This window comes from Lissotriton vulgaris, chromosome 7, assembly GCF_964263255.1.
Source record: "Lissotriton vulgaris chromosome 7, aLisVul1.2, whole genome shotgun sequence".
In the NCBI taxonomy this organism is placed as follows: domain Eukaryota; kingdom Metazoa; phylum Chordata; class Amphibia; order Caudata; family Salamandridae; genus Lissotriton; species Lissotriton vulgaris.
Window position 1 is genome coordinate 859,941,873 of NC_141695.1, and position 21,871 is coordinate 859,963,743.

A 21,871-nucleotide genomic window follows, 5' to 3' on the forward strand; every position below is an offset into this window, starting at 1 on the left:
AGCAGCTCCAAACCAAATGGGTCGTACTGCTTAGTTTTGGATTACAGACATTTGAATTCTCATTGTCGCACCTGTGCGGTTCAGAATACCCATACTTCTGCTCTAGTGGACAGTATTGTTCGTAAAAAATATAAAACTACCCTTGATATTCCCAACGGCTTTTTCAGTCACAAACTGTTACCTGAAAGCAGTCAATGGACCGCTTTTACCGCGGCGGAAAACAGAAACAATTCCAGTGTTTGGCCATGGACTATAAGAACAGCACAGTTGTATTCGCCGCCCGTGTCGTCTGTTTGTTAGACGGCATAGACCCTGATGCGTACTTGTACGTTGATGATATTTATCTCCCGGACGACGAATTATGGCCGCATCTTTGTTGAGTTTAACTTTGCAAAATCACACATTGCAGAGTACACAGTGTTGTTCTTGGGCTACGAGCTCAATAATGAAGGTAGAGGCTTGGCGCCTCACTTCTTGGAGAAATGTGCATGTTTGCGACCTCCTACAACCCTGAAAAAACTACAGTCTTTGCTGGGATTTTTAAACTTTGGTTGAACCTATTTTCCCGAGTATGCTCAGCGTATCAAACCATTGTATGCTTTGATACAACCTACTTTTTCAGAAGCCTGCTGGTTTCTGGAACATTCAGCTATCCTGCAATGTTTGCAGTCTGATCTTCTTGAATCTAAATACTTGTTGACACTTGATAACCACACTAACCTAGTGATACGTATAGTGCCAGGCGCGGTGGGTTTCACATATTTGACGTTTAATGAAGGCTACACAATGCCTATTGCCTACAAGTCACATTTGTACATTTCGGATGAACTGCGGTTTTTCAATGTTAAGAAGATCTTGACAGCTGTCCAGATGGCGATCCTGAAGGAATGCGCCCTGGCACAGTGGAAGCGCATTTTGGTTGTGACACCATATCCTGCTCTAGAAGCAGTGACAAAGGCAAGTGTACCAAACTCAAAAGCATTGCATCCACGTTGGATACAATGGGCTACTTCATTGACATCTTCAGATTTCACCTTCATCTTCGACTCCTCCCTGCAAATACAGGAGTTTTTACAGTGTGAATTTGTTCATCCTGCTCCTCTGTCTATGCGTCCGTTGGAGGAGTACCATTGTATCATTTACACTGACTGTTCAGCGCAACCGGCGACAGGGTCAAATCATTCTTATTCAGCAGCATGCCCAACTGTGGCAGGTGCCATAGTGAACAGAGAAGTCAAGTGTTGTTCACACTCGGGCACTAGGAGACTGTACCGCCCAATTAGCTGAGCTGCGCGTCCTGGTGCTCGCACTTGAGTTTGCAGATCCAAATGTGACTACTCTAATTTTATGTGATTCTTACTACTATGTTCATTCTTTCAATGACAACTTACTCTTTTGGTCTCAAAATGGCTATCGTGATTCTAAAGGCAGCGCAATTAAGCATAAGATGCCTTGTGTTCGAGTCGCAGATCTTAAAGAACGTCTGCCTCTCACACATGTAATTCATACTCTTGGCCACCAGCGCGTAGGAGTACACGTGGTTGGCACTAGTTTGTTAAAGAAGCAGCTAAATCAACAGCAGCCAAGTTTTCAGTTGGAGCCGTTACAAGATCCATGAATAAGATTGATAATGACATCTTAGCAGCAATTGCTGCTACAGAGAAGGGTGGCAATTATCCGCAGGGTTTCCCTTTGAGATACTCTTATCACTTAAGTCCCGATAAAGTTCCTTATGTGAGGATTAAGGACGTTGGTGACAGGTTGATTCCTAAGGCAGACTGCAGACTTTCACTGATAACAGCCGCACACGAAGGCTTGGCTTCAGCCTATGCTGGAGTGTCTGCGACTGTTTCTATCTTACAGCAGCGTTACTGGTGGCGTGGTTTATATAAACAAACCCGTAATTATGTGCTTTCATGTGACATTTGCCAACAGATTAAGCCATCTACGGTAAAACGTCCACCACAAACACCGCTGTGTATATCTAATAGACCTTTTGGATGTGTTTATTTGGATCACTGCGGACCATTTTCTTCAGCTACTGCCTATAAATTCATCTTAGTTGCAGTTGATTCATGCACACGTTTTCTTTGGGTGTGGCCACAATGCAGTGCTGACGCTCGAACTGTCATCAGGGATTTGCGTGACTTTGTGGGATTTTTTGCATGTGGCACTTTCCATTCAGACCGGGGTCCAGCGTTCGCCTCTAAGGAGAGGCATACAAAGAGGTCAAGAGGCCTTTGGGTGTGCAGGTCAAATTTTCGTCTCCATACAGCCCTGAGGGTAATTCAGTTGTGGAGAGAATGAACTAAGATTTAAAGCAATCCTTGACAGCTAGGGTCTTAGGTACTGGCAGGAACTGGTTCGCCCATTTGTATAGCGTACAACGTGCACTAAATAATCTCCCTAGAAGATCTCTGGGTGGGCGGACACCGTATTAAATGCTCTTTGGCATGAACATGTTTGTACCAGACCTTGATGGTCTAGACATGACAGCAGCTGCCGCAGCCTTTGACGTGGAAAATCATTCTGCTATATTACAGAAACTACAAAAGACCTGAGGCAGTTTTGCAAAGGAACATTTACCATCGGCCACAGATGCAGCACAGCAGATTCTGGTAGTCGGCTGGCTACCTAAAGTCGGAGACATGGTCTGAGAGAAGGTGGAGAACAAAAAAAGAGTTTGGCCCCGCTTATTGTGCACCTGTCTCAGTGCTTGGCATGAAGGGAACTCATTCAGTAATTTTACCCGCACTTCCTGGTCGGAAAGACAACAGAAACGTCGCCGTGGACAATGTCAAGTTACAACATCTGGCCGATCCTGAATAGTATAACACCAGCGTCTTCTTGTCCGGCGATTTCCAGGAATCCAGTGTTGGGCGCTTCTGACGCCATGCAGCGTGACATTGCCATAGAGATGGACTATGTCATTAACCCATTGCTAAACCTCACTACTTCCAGTCTTAATGAAGAAACAGAGTATGCGTATCCCACTATTTCGTCATTGCCTGATTTGTAACTGGATACTCTTATCCAGTCACGTTTCTCTTATGACTCGAATTCTACATTATCATTGACCCCTACCAAATTCTCTATTTTTGTGGCCTGGTTTAAAAAGACTTATTTGGTTTTACCTTCGACATACATCTGGATGGTCCTTTTTGCCATTTTTCTATTTATGTCAATTGGATTTGTGACATTCTTTTTCCTTCTCATAAATAGTCACTACATACCTCAACGCTCTGCTGTGAAACTGGTCGATGGAACTTTGGCCCACATTCGTCTTCTCACATCATGAAAAGGGATCTGACTTTTGTCAACATCTCTGCCTGGCCAGTTGCAGATGGCATGGTTTGGGATGCAGTGGAGTTCCAAATTCATAGCCCTACAGAGATGATTAACGTACCAAATGTACTTCGTGTTTCCATGGGTGATGTAGTGAAACAGAACATACACTGTGATGAGTGGGATGTACATGCCATACAATTTTTGTTTTCGGGTTTGAAGTATTATGCTGCATTTGATGCTGAAGATTTGTATTTGAATACTGCAAATTATGCTGATTTGTTTTGCCAACAGCAGTATGGCCATCCTTACCTGCATAACGCTAATACATTTAGAAATGTTTTTAATCACACACAGTGGGAACATTGACCAACTCCATTGGAAGGTAGCTCAAAAACGTTTTTGAAAAAATATACATATTTTACAGATTTTGATCAATCCAAACCAGAATTATTTTATTTTAAATTAAATGTTTCGTCCAATCCTAAGGTGATGCTCAACCACACCAAATTAGTGTATTCCCAATCCTTTATTAAAAAATTGTCAGTGGGTGGCTATGATCTTCGGAAGGCCACAGTAGATCTTAAATCTGTGATGGGTCTAGATCCTGGCAGGTGCGGGGCACTGAAGCTTTACATCGGCGAGCCTCATCCAACTCAAATTTTAACTTTGAATGATTCAGTCTATCAGACTACGTGTTTTGGATTGGCTACTTAAAAGCAAATGAATGCCCATGCCATTTCTGCTCTGGCTAGATATCTGAACTGGACCAATCACACTGAATATTCCATTGACAACTTGCAATCCTTGTTTCAAAATGTTACTTTTAATATTTCTGCTTTAGACCCCCTAGGTTGGTTGGTTTGGTAGACCAGCTCGGATGATTGCCAACTCAGTTTCCAATGCAAGGCCGCTGGCTATACACAGGATAGGCCTGATCCACGTTTTTCTAACTCCCATTCGATTTCCACCTACTCTGTTGGTAAATTATGTCAAAACTGGTTAAAACGCACGACACTGTCGTCAGTAAAACAACATTTGTCATTATCAGGTGACATTGATTTGACAGATTTTATAAAGGGGCCTGCAGTTGCTAGATCGAAACGATTTATTTACGCAACCTATAATGAAATATAGAAGCGGTCTCAAATTGAGGCTGCTTCCCGTTTAAGGGCGATGGACCAGGCTAATTTAGAAAAAGTCCTTGCTGTCGTTGATAATAGTATTAACACACTTTCTTCCCGCATTTACACGTACAGTTTTGTACCGCTTTGTTCGCCGTAAGTTGGCAGGGTATGCTCAGACGAGAGTCCCTTGCTCACTTTGCCACTGGATTCAAACAAGCCTGGCTGAACATCGCTGTAATACCAGAAATCGATCCTAGGAAGCTTGTTTCCGGTCCAGGGAAGGCATGGCTTGGCAGTTCGGGCTGGACTGTTCCCATGAGGCACAGGGTCAGACTGATTTGCATATGGCCATGTCTGAACTGGGGTGGCAGAGTGGGCTAAAGAACGGTGATGGATTAAACCCAGATCTGTTGACTGGGTGTGAGTGTTTGATTGGTTCAGATGCTCCGTCCATCACCACCCCCTTTTGTACCGCTATGAACCCTTAGGCAGGGCTTTCCTTCAAGAGGTGTGGTCATTACCATTTGCTTACAGATGCTTGCGGGATGACAAAGTTTATCTAACTGGGGAATCATGCTGTTCAACCATAGGTCATTCTCTGGTTGTACGGAGCCTGTAACCTTACGGCCTTGAATCTCGCATGCATTCTGAAAGGTATTCCAGTGCCAGTTATTACACCTACTTTCACTCTGCTTGCAAACGGTAGTTATCTGCTTTTGAATAATGAGGAATGCTGCGGTACCGGCATCCCTTACATTGTGACGGTCTCTCAACGTGTGCTTTGCTGTAAAAATTTACTGTTTCCGCCCCCACACGGGAAACTCGATAACTCGGTCTGGCCTTCCATTCCGATTTTGAGGGCAGACTTCGATAAGTTGAGCAGAATTAAAGCATTGTTATCCAAAAAAGAAGTTTCTCTCACATCTGCACGTGAAACATTCGTCCTTCATGTGGCCAATACCCGATCAGAGGTGCAAGTCCTTCTTAATACTGACCTCCCACTGCATTTCAGTGCTTTAATTCATACCATTTTCAATGCCTCTCACAGGGCAGGTCTTCGAACTCCTAGGGACCGGGGCAAAAGGGAAGGTGTGAGGCCCTTCTAATTGCCTTGTAATTTTGCAGCCGGCATGACTTGTGGGTGGAGGGTCGTTCGGGAAACAGGAAGCATGCAGCCTCCTTCCCCTCCCCTAAGCCAATCACAATGCTGCAATGGCAGCGTTGTGACTGATCAGGACACCGACCAGCCAGGCGCCTATGGGGAGGCCATTTCCTCCATGTAGGCTGCATTGCAGCCTACATGGAGAAAGGCCAGAGTGCGCATGACTGGTTTGGTCAAACAGTGAGCGCCCTTAGCAGTTAGCAAGGCACTCCTCCCCTGCCCTAAAGCAGACCCGCCCACCCCCAACCAAACACTTCTGCTTTCTCGCAGTGCTAGAAGTAGAAACATAAAATGGTTGTTTTAGCATTTTGTGTTTCTGCTTTTGCGAGAGAGTAGTGGGGCGACGCTCCTCCGCCCTAGTGGAGGTCCCACCCTTGGTAACATCACAAGGAGTGACATCACAGAAAGTGACATCACAGGACTATTGATCTTATTTGGCATCACTGAAGAGACCTAACGTTGATATCAGTAACATGGACAAAAAGCTAAATATACAAATGAAATAAGTCCATATATTTTAAAACTGTTAAATTGATTACATTTGTCTCAGATTGAAAAGCTAGGTGCAGGTCTCACAAAGATGCATATTATTTACTCCTCGTTAACTGATTGTTTCCAGATGAGTGCATGATACACTTTCCAGTTCTGCCTCATAAAGGGGGGAGATCCTGTTGATGTAATGAGGGGCGGGATCATTCAAAATATAAAATGACACAAGAGAAAACCTCTCACACCATGGATATAATTGCAAATTTCAAAAGGCTCCCTTATCTTTCTGCACCATTATTGTGCTACCTTAGGATGACATCAATACTTCGTAATTTGTTTTAACGTAAGTCCTCTCACCAGAATCCCACACTCTCATGCTAAAAGACGTAGGACAATCTTTTTTGTGTGTGTGCTCTTTAGTCCACAGAATTATGTTAAGTGCAAAAACACAATACATATAGTACAAAATTACAAGACACCATTGCAAACAAATAAAGATTGTACATAAACAAAAAAAGACTTAGAACAACCGAGACCACTGCTAAATCATACATGGACTTGAAGGTATGCTACAGATTCAAGGGGTTGTCAAATCAACGTTTTTGATTTGCTGTTAGAACTGTAGGAAGTAGAAGTGGCCAGCTTTAGCGCTGGTGGAGCCCTGTGCGACAAGGTTGGTGCCCCCAATGACTTGCTCTGCCACGGATTCCCTCCCTACCACCCATTAACAGTGCCCCTCAAGTCTCCATAACTCCACTCTCTCTCAGAAGCATTTAATTTGATTAACAGCACCACTGATACCAGTTTAGAGTGTCAGAGAACTTTATATCACACATTACACAGAGACAATCAATCATACCTGTGTAAATCACAATAGGTAATGTTACATAAGACAAAGGACTAGGAGTCACATGACAATCATACTAGTAGGCAGTATAGTTTAATAGTGATTGATCTGGAGAAACACAAACTCTGAATTTATAACGTAATACCATGGTTGGGGGTTCTCTTTAATAACCAGAATTCATTTCTGTTGAAATGAACCCTTTTTGCAACATTATGTTAATCAAAGACTGGGGGAAAAAACATAATGATGTAATTTATACCTTGCACTTGGCATGCAGCTCTTAGTTGACAGTTAATAGCTCATTGTTAGGATTTTGACTTATAAACTGCAAGTAACAATAGGTTCTCTCTGGTTGAAAAGCAGTGACCCACTGGCCTATTTACATTATGTGGACTTAGTGATCTGCATGGTACATGTTCTTTGCAGCAAGCACATTAACCCTCTGCGCTACCTTTCCACAAGTCAAAACTTCCACTTGACAAACCTCCATCTCTCTCTAGGAAGAACATTAATCACCGGAGTTTCATGACGTTTTTATTGTTGCCGAAATTTGCTGGAGGCAAGGAAGTAGGTAGCAAGTGCTTTAAGAAACAGAATATACTCGCAAACATGACCCAAAGTCAGCGCTCAGTGCGATCTCACCGTTTGCACCACCCTAGAGTCTCCCTGCTCAAGGGTCCTGTGACCTCAATGACGGAGTCACTGTTGCTCTAGGGTGTGCTGCTTCGAAGGCCTTCCCAGATGACTAGAGGTGAGCTTCAATAGGGGTTGTGGTAGACAGGCCTTCAAGGTTAACCCACACTTGCCAATGCTAGGGTTCACCTGCTGGTGCTAAGACATCAGGCCTTCTAAGGTCTTGCGGGTCCTTCCAAGGTCTAGCATGGAAATGTGCTCTCTCAGTAGAGTGGTCTGGTGGACTGGTCATAAAGGCTGAAGCTGGTTCCCCAGTTCCAAATTTGGCAGCTCTGACCATAGTGCCACATCTTCACCCCCACTGAACACCATACTACCCCACTGAGAGAAACTCGCACTGCCTTCAACTACAACCCAATTGCGCCCGCTACAAACACCTGGAGGCGACTCAATTCAAATTACGCACTAGACAAGAGGAGACACGCTTGCAGTTGCAGAGAAGCTGGTTCCGGGTGACGCACTTGGCCAATGTTCTTTGTCAACAGCGTTGGTGTTGGCAATAGACGGATGGATTGTGCTTCCGAGAGAAGGAGTTCCGTATACCAGTGCTGTCCGGGCCACCTGGGGGCTTTCAGGAGAATCCTGCAGCACTCCCATTTCATCTTTGTGAGGACCCTGCGTCTCAGCGGAATGGGGGGAAAGCGTATGCATAGATCTCTGACCAACACATCAAAAGAGCATTCCCTCGAGAGTTCGGGAGTGGGACACTGCTGGCGAAGAACCAGCATTTTGAGTTTAGTTGTGTCGCAATTAGGTCTACCGCTGGTTTTCCTCAGATTGCAAATATCTTGTCCAGCTGTGCTTGTTCCACCTCCCATTTGTGACAACTGTCGCTCGTTCCGCTCAAGGTATCCGCCAAGGTGTTTCGAAGACTTGGGACATGTTCCACTGTGGAGAAATGCGATGGAGCGCCAACCAGTTCCAGAACTCATGTGCATCTTGAGACCGGGTCAGGGATTTTGTACCTCCTTGCTTGTTTATATAAAACATGCTTGTGGTGTTGTCCGTGCTGATCAACACTGACGATCCCTGTATTCGAGGAAGGAAAGCTCGAAGAGATAAGAAAATAGCTTTGAGCTTGAGTCTGTTTATGTGCATCTGCCGCTGAGTAAAGGACCAGCTTCCTTGTACCTGTAGGTCCTGCAAGTTTCCTCCCCATCCTTCCATAGAAGCATCTGTTGTGACTACGAAATCCGGAAGGACTGGGAAGAAAAGACTGTCCTTGCCTGAGATGAGAAGTCAGAGTTCACCACTCGAGGGCTTCTTTCATCCGAGAAGTGACCCTGATTACATCATCGAAGGAGCCTGAAGTTTGAACCCATTGACTTTGTAACTCCTCTTGAAGAGGTTTCATGTGTAATCGAGTTAGAGGTACAAGATCTATTGCAGAAGAGAGCATTCCCAGCAGAGATTTGTTCATTCGCACTGTAACACACCTTTTTCTGTACAGTTTGAGTGCCAATGCTCTTAACCGCTGTTGCCTTTCCTCTGAGAGAAAAGCCTTGTTTTGGATGGTGTCTAGTTTTGCTCCCAGAAATGTCATTATCCGATCTGGGTAAATTGAAGATTTTTGAAAATTGACCGAAAGACTCAGCTTGTGGAAAAGAGTGAGGCAATCCTTTGTTGCTTTTTCCACTAAGCGAGAAGAAGGTGACTTTAGCAGCCAGTCGTCGAGGGAATACCTGATGACCTTTGTTTCTCAAGGCTGCCGCCACTGGAGCCAGGAATTTTGTGAATGTCCGTGGAGCCGATTTGAGACAAGTTCAAGTTCAAGTTCAAAATTTGTATAGCGCACTACTCACCCAGAGGGTCTCTAGGCGCTTGAGGAGGGGGGTGTACTTTACTTATCGAATATCCAAGTTTTTAGTTGCTTTCTGAAGGAGATGTGGTTCTGTGTAAGGCGGAGGAGGGTGGGGAGAGAATTCCAGGTTTTGGCCGCTAGGTAGGAGAAGGATCTTCCCCCCATGGTGGATCTATGGATGCGCGGAATTGCGGCGAGGGCTTGATTGGACGATCGTAGTTGGCGGGTGGGGGTGTAGAAGGACAGGCGCGTGTTGAGGCATTCGGGTCGTAGAGGGCTTTGTGTGCGTGGGTGAGGAGACGGAATGTTATTCTCTTGTTGACGGGGAGCCAGTGGAGGTCCTTCAGGTGACCGGAAATGTGAGCTTGGCGGGGGATCTCGTATGAGTCTGGCTGAGGCGTTTTGGATGCGTTGGAATTTCTTCTGTAGTTTGGCTGTGGTTCCGGCGTAAAGGGTGTTTCCGTAATCCAGTCGGCTTGTGACTAGTGCGTGGGTGACCGTTTTTCTTGTTTCGGTGGGGATCCAACGGAAGATTTTTTTGAGCATGCGTAGGATGTTGAAGCATGATGATGAGACGGCGTTGACTTGTCTGGTCATCGAGAGGGAGGAGTCTAGGATGAAGCCCAGGTTACGTGCGTGGTCCGTAGGTATGGGTGCTGTTCCCAGGGCCGGTGGCCACCATGAGTCGTCCCAAGCAGAGGGGGATGAACCTTAGATGAAGACCTCCGTTTTGTCCGAGTTCAGTTTTAAACGGCTGTTCTTCATCCATTCGGCAACTTCTTTCATTCCTTCGTGTAAGTTGGTTTTGGGGGTGGTTTGGGTCTTTGGTGAGGGAGAGGATCAGCTGGGTGTCGTCTGCGTAGGAGATGATGTTGAGGTTATGTTGGCGCGCGATGGATTTGAGGGGACTCATGTATACGTTGAAGAGGGTGGGACTGAGTAATGATCCTTGTGGTACGCCGCAGATGACTTCGGAGGGCTCTGATCTGAAAGGGTGGAGGCGGACTCTCTGGGTTCTTCCGGCGAGGAACGAGATGATCCAGTCCAATGCTTTTCCTTGTATGCCGATGTTGTTGAGGCGTTGTATGAGGGTGCTATGACAGACTGTGTCGAAGGCTGCGGAGAGGTCAAGTAGGATGAGGGCAACTGTTTCTCCGTTGTCCAGTAGTGCTCGAATGTCGTCAGTTGTTGCGATGAGGGCGGTCTCGGAGCTATGTTTGGCTCGGAAGCCGGACTGTGAAGGGTCGAGGGATTTGTTGGATTCGAGGAAGGCGGTGAGCTGGCTGTTGACGGCTTTCTCAATGACTTTGGCAGGGAATGGGAGGAGCGAGATGGGGCGGTAGTTCTTAAGTTCAGTGGGGTCTGCAGTGGGTTTCTTCAGAAGGGCGCCGAGTTCGGCATGTTTCCAGCTTTCCGGGAAGGTGGCGGCGTTGAGGGAGCAGTTGATGACGTCTCGGAGATGGGGTGCGATAATGGAGTCTGCTTTGTTGAAGATGTGGTGGGGACATGGGTCGGTTTGCGATCCTGAGTGGATGGAGTTCATCAGGCGGATGGTGTCTTCAGTGGTGATAGAGTCCCAGGCGCAAAGGTAGTTAGAGGGGGGTTTTGGTTCGGAGGTGGGTAGAGTGGACTGGTCTCCGGACTGGTTTTCAAAGCTGTTATGTATGTCGGCGATTTTGTTGTGGAAGAATGAGGCTAGGGAGTCGCAGAGGTCTTGGGAGGGAGTGATGTCGTTGGTGCCGGCGGTAGGGTTGGTTAATTCTTTGACGATGTTGAATAGTTCCTTGCTGTTGTGGGCGTTGTTGTCAAGTCGATCCTTGAATGCTGATTTCTTGGTGGATCGTATTAGTTGGTGGTGTTTGCGGGTGGCGTTCTTGAGGGTGGCCAGGTTGTCAGTGGTTGGGTTTTTTCTCCAGGCTTTCTCGAGGGTGCGACAGAACTTCTTGGATTTCTTAAGGTCATCGTTGAACCAGGGGGCATTTTTGCTACCTTGTTTGATTTGATGGTTTTTCAGGGGTGCTAGTTCGTCGGCGCTGTGGGTGATCCATTGTGTGAGGTTGGTGGCTGCTTGGTTTGGGTCCGATGATTTGGCAGGAGGGTTTTGGTGAAGCAATGTGAAGAGTTGGTCGGTGGTGATTTTGTTCCAGTTTCTTCTGGGAATTGGGTGTGGGTGGTTGTGGGTCGTAGTCTTTTTGTAGTTGAAGTGAATGCAGCTGTGGTCCGTCCAGTGGAGAGCTGTGGTGTGGTTGAAGGGGATGTGCTTGCTGGAGGTGAAGATTGGGTCGAGCGTATGCCCGGCATAGTGGGTGGGGGTATCAACAATTTGTTTGAGTCCGAGGTTGGCCAGAAGGGTGGTGGTGTTGCTGTCGTTTTTCTTTTCCAGGTGGAAGTTGAGGTCTCCCAGTAGAATGTAGTCTTCGGAGGAGAGGGCGTGTGGGCTGATGAAGTGTGAACCTTAGGAACTTCCTGTGCTTAGGATGAATAGGGATGTGGAAATATGCATCCTCAAGATCTAATGACGTCATGTAATCGCCCTTGTTGAGGCGACGTAGGATGTCTGAGAGTATCCATCATGAATGTTTGACTCTTAAGATATTTGTTCACTTTTCTGAGGTCTAGGATAGGCCTCAAATCTCCTGACTTTTTGCGAATGAGAAAGAAGCGGGAATAGAAACCTTTCCTCCTTTGGGAAAAAGGGACCTTTTCTATTGCCCCTTTCTGAAGCATGACACATGCTTCCTTTTTGAGTAAGTGAATGTGAGTGGGGTGCGATCCCCTGGGGGGAGTATTGGGCGGTTTTTTGGAGGAATTCCAATGCGTGGCCATAAGAGATGAGATCCAGGACCCGCCTGTCTGTAGTGATGTTTCCCCACTGATCGATATGCTTGGAAATCGTCGCACCATTTTGGGGGAAAGAATGAGCAGCTGGTACCCCAATGAACTCACTGCTTTCGGTCGGCATCACGACCCTGTGACCCCGCTCTGCGTTTGGAATCTTGTCTGGAGAACCAAGCTGTATTTGCTAGTCTGTAGGACTGCTGCTGATGCCCTTGACGGTATTGCAGCTGATAAGTCTGATAAGATTCGGATCGCTGATTATTTCCTCTATAATTGGAGTCGCCCCTACCTCGGGCTCCTCGAAAGGGCACCTTGCGATACTGCAGGGTACCAAGAGCCTTAGCTGTGTCAGTGTCTTTCTTAATGGCATTAAGTGCCTCATCAATATGGCTTCCAAACAAGCTTTCACCATCATAGGCCATATCCAATATCTTGGTTTGGACTTCTGGGCGGAAATTAGTTGCCCTCAACAAACCTTGATGTCACAAGACAGTAGCTCCAGCTAACTGTCTGAAACCAGTAGTGGCAATGTCCATAGCTTTATCAAGGATCTCAGAAGCTGCTCTCTCTCCCTCAGTGAGCAACTTAACAAACGCTTCCTTATTAGTATCTGGAATTACCTCTTTCATTGCACCAATGTCGGACCATGTTTGCCTGTCATAACGGGCTAGAATGGCTAAAGCGTTAGCCGCCCTAACAGAGACTGCCGCCATAGAAGAGACCCTCTTTCCAATTGCATCCAGGCATCAATCTTCCTTGTCTGGTGGAGAGAGGATAGGTGTAGATGGATTTTTCGAGCGTCTTTGCGCTGCCTGAGAGATCACTGAGTCAGGCTTAGGGTGACTTGTAAGACACGCTGGAGGGCCCTCCGGCACTCTATATTTCTTGTCTAACCTGGGAAGCACAGGAACTACAGAAGCTGGCGCCTTCATGACTTTAATCCCTTCTTGCCAGATATGGTCAATTATGGGTATAGACCTGACAGTTTTCCTTTCCTGGTCCTTGAAATCGTACAGGAAAACAATCCAACTGATGGACCACCGTTGGTAAATAAAAAATGGTTAGCGGCTCTGTCCATAATATTATGGAATCCTCCGATATCCTCAGGAGGCAAATCCGAAGGATGATGAGGCGGCGGTGAAGGCGTTTGCGCTATGTAATCATCCCACTCATCCGCTGGTGGAGAGGTGTCTGGTAGCTCACCTTCATGTTCCTCTTCAGACGTTGTAGGATCGTCTCTAGGAGGAAGAGGAATTGTGGGAACTGGTGCCATTACAGGAGTGGCCAGAGGTGGAGGTATTGGTGTTTGTGGAGCTTCCTACGGAGGTGGAGGAGGCAAAACAACATCCTCCTGAGGAGGAAACCTTCATTTATAGTCCGCCAATATGCTCTGAAGATCCATGATCACTCCGGAGGGAATTGAGCAGACTGCTGCCTGAGCTGTTCAAACTATTGTTGGTACTGAATTGGAGGGGCAGGATAATGATTTTAATACTGATCCTCCTCGTCATCCTCCTCCTGATATTTACGTATAGCTCTGAAGGCCTACGTGTAGCTCTAAACTGGCCCTCATCATAATCTAAATCCTCTACATCTAACAGATGGCTAGGAGGAAGCGGGGACATTCTTAGTGTCTAAACTTCTGTTGTGCAGGTCGTTGAAATGGTGTTGATGGACCAGTATAATAAACTGGATGTTTTATTGTCGGTGGTGAAGCTTTCGTCATTGACGGTACTGTCACAGTCATTGGGAATGCTGTTGCCACAATTTAAGTCGACAACGGTTTCATTGTCGACAGTAGCGTTGCCTTCGTGGACGGTGGTGTCGTCGACAGTGTCTTCGCCGTCGACAGTGGTGTCGTCATCATTCTCGACGTCAACTGTCTCGTCGTCAATGGCCTAGTCGTCGATGGTGAGGTCTTTGTCAATGTCTTCGTCGTCGACAGCTTCGCTGACAGGCTCGTCGACGATGTTATCTTGACTCTCGTCGACAACACAGTCGTCAATGACAAGGGCAGCGTCGACGGTATAGAACCTGCAGAACTCACCGTCGATGTGGTAAGCGCCGTCGACAATCTCGACGACGAGATAGTCACTGTGGTCGTTGTTGAAGTGAGAACAGGCGTTGATGGAGAACCTGCGCCTGATGAAGACTTGTGTCCATTCTTACCGTTAGAATGACCAGAAGACTCTGGCTTTTCCTTAGATGTTCCTGGAGTCTGAGGGGATCCGATCTCAAAAAGGAGAAGCAACCTTAAATCTCCTCTTAAGAGATTCTTTAGGTACTTGACCGGTTTTAGATTGCTTCTGCCTCTCTTCAGCCTGACCCTCAGGCGACCTTGGCCTCTTGAGTGACAAAGAGGAAGTGTCGCAGTCAACATCCAAAGACGCACTGTCTTTTCTTCAGCCAAAGTAAAAGCCTCCCTTCTCTATCCCTCAAGGTCTTAGTGGAGAAAGTGCAGCAAATTTTACAATGCTTTGTCTCATGGCTAGGATAGAGAAAATAGATACAATCTTTGTGTGCATCGTCAATATGCACCCTCTTCTTCCCACAGGATTTGCAGGCTCTAAATAATCCTTTCTAATCAGACATTCTTCGCAAAGAAATCCAAAAGAAACGTATCTGAGAAATTTGTAGTAAACTGAGCAGAGCTCAGGGAGACTCCCTTACACTACAAAGTCCGGTGAAAATCTGAGGGACTAAGCCTCTCTTGGGAAGGTTCTAGAGGCTGCTGGGTGCTGAGTTTTCAGTTTGGTCCTTTTTGTAAAAGGAGACTAATAGGCTATAGCAGTGGCTCCCAAACTTTTGACTTCTGTGGACCCCCATTGAGTCACCGCTGGAAGCTGGGGACCCCCAAGCAATTTGTAGGATTTAAATTTCAAACATTAAAACAGTAATTCAAACAAAGAAAACACACATGTGCACACAAAAGAAAAACTCGACTTACTAAGGATTTTAGGGGCATATTTACAAGCCCCTATCCCCATGGGAACGTCACTTTTTGCGATGTTCCCATGGCGATAGGGGCTTTGCCATATTTACAAGGCAGCGTTGAGCCACTTACCGTGGCTTAACGCCGCCTTTCAAATAAGGCCCCCTTTAAATCAATACTTAGCCTGAAAGAGGTGGGCAGTGGGTGTTGCGGTGGGCGTTCCACTGCAACACCCATTGATTTTGACGCTGCCTCCTGGTCTTAACTTGGCGAAACGAGGAGAAATGCTTTATTTCGCCTCGATTTTGCTTTTTCCATGTGTGCTGCCTTATGCAGTACACATGGAAAAAGCAAAACTCCTTGGATTGTTTATGTTCAGGAAGGTGACCCTTACTGCACATACACAATCTTTAAAAAAATTACATTTTGTAACTTCCTTGTGTGCTACATTAAGCAGAACACATAAAAGTGACAAAACAGCATTTCAAGATTGTTTATGTGCAGGAAGGAGGACCTTCGTGTACATCAACAATCTTCCTCTGCACGCAGACACATGTGCACTATGGTGCAAAGGTGCCTGCATTGGCGAACCCTAAGTGTAGCACCAGCGCAGGGGGAAACGCAGGGCTGCACCATATTCTTGTAAATGAAACCAAGTTACTGACCTGTAATTACAGTTATCCAGTATTGGTATCTTTCATAGATTCACATGCCTAAATCATTCCCTGTCGCCAAGGCGGGAGTCCCACGGTAATAATATATACAATAGCAATGCCTAAGAAAATGATTTGTAGTAGGCTGAAAGACTATAGGCTCAACAAGGCCCAAAACCTAGCAGCCTATCTACCTCATTATATAAAAAGAACTGAAAAAGAAGTTCCAATCATTCAGCTGTCAGCACCCTCTAGAACCTTCCCAGCAGAGGCAGTTCTCCTCAGATTTTCCCAGCACAAGTGAGAAGTATGTATCCCTAATAAAGAACTGCCTTGCCGGGGAGGAGGGTGGGTGCATGTGAATCTATGAAAGATACCAATACTGGATAACTGTAGTTACAGGTAAGTAAATTGTTTTCTTATCCAGTATTGGGGTATCTTTCACAGATTCACATGCCTGAATCAGAATAGTAAGCAGTAACACTATATCTGTCGTTTGCGGAAGGTGGGAGACAAAGCGTTATTCTACATATTCCCCACGCAACCGGAAGGTTATAGAGCACTAAAGTAAAAATATACATATATGCAGAAAACCTTCTGAAAGGAATAATCACATTAGATAATATAGTTCATAGTAAAGACAGCAGTTAACAATCAAAACGTTACAGTATATATACATACTCTTATGACAGCAATATAATGTGAGAGACCTTTTAAAAGTCTAACCTTAATGAAGAAGATGCTGCAGCACCGCTTCTCCAACTGCCGTATCATCCTGTAATGCCGACTGCAAACAGTAATGCTTTGTAAATGTATGGACACTCTTCCATGTAGCAGCTCGGCAAATGTTCTCCAGCGTGACTCCAGCAAATAAAGCTGTTGACGCCGACATCATTCTGGTGGAATATGCTCTGACCTTTCTGACCTAGAGGTCTATTAGCCTTTTCATGACAGAATTGTATCACTGAGGATAACCATCTAGCTATAGTTGCTTTCGTCACAGCTTGTCCTAGCGTGACCTGTCCATAAGCAATAAATAGCTGGTTAGATTTTATTATGTCCTTAGTTTTTTGAAGATAAAACTTTAAACATCGTTTGACATCAAGAGAGTGCAGGGCCTTTTCTGCCGGTGTGACAGGATCCGGGAAAAACGTCTTCAACTTTACCGGCTGGTTTAAGTGAAAATGAGACGGTACTTTAGGTATGAATTTCGGATTTGTTCTCAATGTGACATAATCCTTCGAGAAATGGAGGAAAGGTTCTGAAATGGTGAAAGCTTGAATTTCGCTAACCCTTCTGCAGAATCCTTGGTATTAACGGTATCGGGGGGAAAAGCGTATGCATAGATTCCTGACCATCTCATGGACAGGGCATTCCCTCTTGACCCCTGTTGAGGAAATCTGCTGGCATAGTACAGGCATTTGCTGTTCTGCTGTGTCGCAAACAGATCCAGAGTTGGTGTGCCCCAACTTCGGAAGATCCTGTTCTCCTGTTCCAGCTCCCATTCGTGGCAAGCTGTGAGGGATCTGCTGAGGTTGTCGGCTAAGGAGTTTTGAACCCCTTGTACATGCTCCGCTCTGAGTGTTATGCTGTGTTGTATAATCCACTCCCACATCTCTTGAGCTTTCTGCGATAGGGATAGAGATCTCGTTCCCCCTTGCTTGTTTATGTAAAACATGCTGATGGTATTGTCCGTACGCAAGAGTACTGAAGAATTTGCAATTCTCCGAAGGAACGCTTGCAGAGAAAGGAAAATGGCTCTTAATTCGAGACTGTTGATGTGTTTTTGCCGATACTGATGAGACCATCGTCCTTGAATCTGGAGGTCCTAAAGATGGCCTCCCCATCCCTCCATTGATGCATCCGTAGTCAGAATGAACTCCGGGATAGTTTGAATAAATGTGAGGCCCGGAGACAAGATTGCTTTCTTTCGACCACCATTGGAGAGCTTGCCTCATTCTGGGTGTCACTTTTATGCGATCGTCGAAAGATCCTCCTATTTGTTGCCATTGTTATTGCAATCCCTCCTGCAGTGGCCTCATCCTGAGTCTTGCAAAGGGAACTAGGTTGATTGCTGAAGAGCACATCCCTAGAAGAGACGCATATGTCCGGACAGAAAGTGACTTTTTTGCTGAGATCTGTCTTGCCAGTCTTCGGAGTCTGTCCTGACGTTCCTGAGACAAGAATGCTTTGCACCTTTGAGTGTCCAGTGAAGAACCAGAAAGTTTAACACCTGTAGGGGTAGCAATTGTGACTTCTTTGCATTTAGAGTGAGGCCTAGACTTGAGAATAGACGAAGGGCGCTTCTGACCGCCTGTCTTGTGATCTGTTTCGATGGTCCTTTGAGCAGCCAATCGTTGAGGTATGAAAAGACCTTTATCCCCTGGGACCTCAATGTTGCAGAAACTGGGGCCAGGCATTTGGTGAATATTCTTGGTGCCGACTTCAGCCCGAATGGAAGAACCTTGAATTGAAAGTGGACGCCAGCCACTGTGAATCAAAGGTATTTGCGATGTTTGGGGTGTATAGGGTTATGGAAGTAAGCATCTTCCAAGTCCAGAGAAGCCATAAAATCTCCTTCGTTGAGACAATTGAGCACTTCTGTCAATGTCACCATGCGAATGCACCGTTTCTTCAAGAATTTGTTGAGCTTGCGCAGATCCAGAATCGGGCGCCACTCTTCCGACTTTTGCTTTATTAGGAAGAAACAAGAGTAGAATCCTCTTCCCTTCTGCGTGATTGGAACCTTCTCTATCGCATTCTTGCGAAACATGTTTAAGGCCTCTTTGAACAATAAGTGAAGACGAGGGGGACCCTTGGGCGGGGTCGTAGGTGGTTTCTTTAATAACTCCAAAGTGTGTCCTCCTTCTACTAAGTCGAGGACCCACCGGTCCGATATGATGTTCCGCCATTGATGGTAAAAGGCAGAGATCTTTGCGCCCACAGGGAGGAAAGGATATTGGACTGGCGTCCGACCTAGCTCATTGACGTTTGTTTGCATCTCGTCCTTGATTGTTTGATCTTCGTCTCCCTCCCCGACGAGAGAAATTACTCGAGGTAGACTGTCGGTACGATGACTGGTAATACGGTTGCTTGTACTGCGTTTGGTATTGCCTGTTCTGTTGATTATGGTAACTTCCTCTTGAAGAAAATCCACGTCCCCTTGCTCCTCTAAAAGAGCCTCTCTTGTATTGCAGGTTACCAAGCGATTTTGCGGTGTCAGTATCTGTTTTGATGGCGAACAAGGCATCATCTATGTGCTTACCGAAGAGCGAGTCCCCGTCGTAAGCCATATCGAGGATTTTTGTTTGCACCTCAGGTCTGAAGGTGGTTGCTCTGAGCCAGACCTGGCGTCTGAGCACCGCAGCACCCGCTAACTGACGGAAATTAGTATTTGCGATGTCTAGGGCGCAATCTATTATTTCTGAAGCCGCCCTCTCTCCTTCAAGTAGTATCTTACGTGCCTCTTGTTGACGATCCTCCGGTATAAATTCAATTAATTCAGACAGCTCCGACCACATCTGTCGGTCGTAGCAGGCAAGAATCGCAAGAGAATTTGCTGCTTTGATAGAAGATGCAGCATTGATGGAAAACTTCTTGCCTATTAGGTCCAATCTTCTGCCCTCTTTGTCCGGCGGCGTCGAGATAGGAGTGGACGGATTTTTGGATCTCTGTTGAGCAGCTTGGGATATCACAGAGTCCAGACGTGGGTGGCCTACAAAACAGGATGGAGTTTCTGGCGGTGCTCTGTACTTTTTCTCAAAACGAGAAAGTACTGCAGGGATGGAAGCGGGTGTCTTCATAATTTTAAGACATTCCTGCCAAATAATGTCTATAATGGGTATGGCCCTGGTAATCCTCATATATCCCTCTTTACAATTGCGTAAAAAGCAGTCCGACTGCTCAATGGTAACTGGCAGTTTAAACCTTGTAGCAGCCCTTTGCATGATATTATGAAATTCGCCAGTGTCCTCCGGTCATCCCACGGATCCGCAGGAGTGTTGTCTTGAGGCAGCTCCCCTTCCTCTCTTCCCTCTTCATCCGAAGAGGAAGTATCCCGTCTCTCTTGTGGTGTGGGTTCTGCAGTGTGTCTAGGTGACACTGGAGGCTGCTGTGGAGGAGGGGCAGGTACGTCCGCTGGTACCGGAGGTACAATTGGCATGGACGGTGTCGGTGGGAACCTTTGGCGTTAGTCAGCCAACATGGCTTGTAAATCCTGTATCAACGAAGGAGGGAGATGACTTGTCTCCTCCGAACGTGGAGGTATGTATGGCTGTCTATAGAAAGGTGTAGACAACTCCACTTGGTAGTAATGCTCTTGAATATCCTCTTCGTCCTCTTCATCCTAGCATTTTATATATAACTCGGATGGATGGCGTGCAATCCCAAAGGGACCTTCATTATCTCCGTCATCATCCTCAGAATCCTCCTCCTCCTCTACATATGTTTCTAAAATCTGCGATGGTAGCAGTGGAGAAATATTGGAGTAGTCTTGCTTATGATAGGTCTTGATCTGAAAATGAGTATAGGCCACAGGTGAAACATGAGACACCTGAGATGGAACAGGCCAGGGTCTTGTTGGCGGAGTCTTGGGTATAACTAGACTCCCTGTGGATTTAGGCGTCTTAAGCTGTGTTGAATGCGGCTGGCTCATTGGTGGAAGTGCCGTCGACAAGCTCGTCGTCGATGGATTCGTCGTCGATGGATTCGTCGTCGACGGTGGTACTGTCGATGGACTTTTCGTTGACGGGGCCGTCGTCGACGAGGCCGTCGTCGATGGGGTCTTCGTCGACGAGTCCATCGTCGACGGGGCTGTCGTCGATGGATTCTTCTTAGATGATCCAGTCGTCGACGGGCTCTTCGTCGACGAGATTTGTCGTTGTTGAAGGGCTCTTCATCGACGATGATTTTGACGTTGACGGGGCTTTTGTCGTCGAGGACTTCGTCGACGAAGGAATCGTTGTCGATGCAGTGGTCGTCGACGATGATTTTGCGTCCTTAGCCCCTAAAGATTTTTTAGAGGAAATCCTAGCTGATACAATAGGTGAGGTAATGACAGATGTAGGTACCGACACAGAAGAGCTTGAGATGGCAGAAGTCACAGAGACTGTGTGAGAAGACACCAGAGAGACAGTCTTAGCCTGGGTTTTACTCACAGTTTTAGATGAAGATCCTGACGGAGAAACTGGAGATTCAATAGGAGGAGAGGATGACCTCCTTGAGGGTTCAGACCCTCCATGAGAGGATTTGTGTTGTTTTTTCCTCCCAGGAGAAGAGCTATCCCTGGATCTGGCTCTTTTGCTGGATGTTGAAGCTTTGTCCTCATCATCTGTGGAAGATGATTTGAGCCAAAGTAGAACCCTTGCCTCCCTGTCCCTGATAGTTTTGGCAGGGAAGGTGCGGAAAATCCTGCAATCCTTCACAATGTGAGAGGGATGCAGGCAGTAGATGCAGTCCTTGTGGTGATCATCCACATGGACCCTCTTCTTATCACAGGTCCTGCAGGCCTTGAAAAGAGCTTTCTTCTCAGACATTCTGAAGAGAAAAGTAGAAAACTGAGTAGGCACTCAGGGAGACTCACTTCCACACGACGTGTGGTGAAAATCTGAGGAAAACTGCCTCTGCTGGGAAGGTTCTAGAGGGTGCTGACAGCTGATTGGTTGGAACTTCTTTTTCAGTTCTTTTTATATAATGAGGTAGATAGGCAGCCTACTACAAATAATTTTCGAAGGCACTGCTATTGAATATATTATTACCGTGGGACTCCCGCCTCGGCCACGGGGAATGATTCAGGCATGTGAATCTATGAAAGATACCCCAATACAGGATAAATGGTGCAGCCCTGCGTTTCAGTAGTGGTGGAGCGTGTCGTTAAGCCAAGGAGGCTAACGACACGCTCCTCCACTTCTGTTGTAGATATCCCTCTTAATATTTTATATTGAAAGAATTTGCAAAAAACTAAATAATTTAATGGGAAGATTGGTGCTACATAACAGTGACTTAACTTTTAAATAGCTGATTTTATTTTGCAGTACAAGGCTCCT

At 46.2% G+C, this 21,871-nt stretch overlaps 1 pseudogene; it reads left to right on the forward strand.

Annotated features, from left to right (window-relative positions):
* The first annotated feature begins 870 nt into the window (after positions 1-870).
* On the forward strand, positions 871-8,833 carry LOC147702572 (uncharacterized; annotated as a pseudogene).
* The last annotated feature ends 13,038 nt before the right edge of the window (positions 8,834-21,871 follow it).